Source organism: Bombina bombina, chromosome 1 (genome assembly GCF_027579735.1).
Source record: "Bombina bombina isolate aBomBom1 chromosome 1, aBomBom1.pri, whole genome shotgun sequence".
Lineage (NCBI taxonomy): Eukaryota > Metazoa > Chordata > Amphibia > Anura > Bombinatoridae > Bombina > Bombina bombina.
The window spans coordinates 1454307800-1454309275 of NC_069499.1; positions in this window are offsets into that span (position 1 = coordinate 1454307800).

Consider the following 1476-nt stretch of genomic DNA (forward strand, 5'->3'; position numbering starts at 1 on the left):
TGTGTGACTACTCTTACTTTTGTTTCCATGACCTGTTATACCTGCTCTCCAGTTGTCTGGTGTGTGTTAGTGCTTGTGCCCACTACTGCTTCCCACGTTCACCAGCCGTATGGTTAGTGTCATTGTACCGTTCAGCACAGGCACCTGGTGTATGAGAATTCTCTTAAATGGCTCTGGAATTGTGTGTGCATTGCCACAGAATGGAACGGCTAAATTGACATGTGACTGCACTGCAGCCTGTGGTTCATCCGCCATGTACTGCTATGCTGAGCAGGGTTAGAGTATGAAGTCAAATTGCACACTCCTTGGGCTTTACCTCCATGTGCTGTTGGTTTGTTCTTTGTCTACTTTTGCCAAATGTTACATTATTGGGTTTCCTTGTCGCTATGCCATCTGTTAGTGCGTGTCTGGCACTGGTTTCTAGGAACTACATCTGTACACAGGGTTGGGCGGATAAAACTAATCATTACACAACATGCACTTGTGTTTGTGCAACTTAAACACAGCCAAGAAATAAGGCACTTCCTCATGAAACTTGTTCATATAAACACACTTTGATACACAACATTTTTAGGAGGAGGAAAGCTTAATTGTAAATTCTAATATTATAAGGAGATGATATATTTTTATAGGCAGATGTTGTGAAATACATAAGTTACAGCATATCCCTAATTCAGTATCAGGACAGCATATAATTGAATATATTCACACTGCATCCTTATGGCAAATACACATCAGCACAAACTATTTTTGTGACTATGGAGAAGTCTATATGTACACACTATATAGCTATGTGCCAACTTATCCCCCCAAACAAGTTGTTCTATAAATCTCTCTATATGGATTAGGTCAATTCCCAATTGCAGACAGAGTCTTTTAATTGTACACCTCAAACACACTTTTATGTATATTCTTTAGTAATAATAAGAATGTAGAAGCATAATAAAGGCTTTTTTAAAATAATAATAAAAAAAGTCCTAATAAACATTTTAAAGATGGTGCTTACCTCAACAGTGTGTGTGTGTGTGTGTGTGTGTGTGTATATACTGTGGATATAAAAAGTCTACACGCCCCTGTTAAAATGGAAGGTTTCTGTAATGTAAAAAAAATGAGACAAAGATAAATCATTTCAGAACTTTTTCCACCTTTAATGTGACCTATAAACTATGCAACTCAATTGACAAACTGAAATCTTTTAGGTGAAGGGAAGTAAAAATAAAAAAAAAAAAATATGGTTACATAAGTGTGCACACCCTAAACTAATACTTTGTTGGAGCACCTTTTGATTTTATTACAGCACTCAGTCTTTTTGGGTATGAGATTTTGGGTATCAGCATGGCACATCTTGACTTGGCAAGATTTGCCCACTCTTCTTTGCAAAAACACTCTAAATCTGTCAGATTGCGAGGGCATCTCCTGTGCACAGCGCTCTTCAGATCACCCCACAGATATTCGATTGGATTCAAGTCTGGGCTC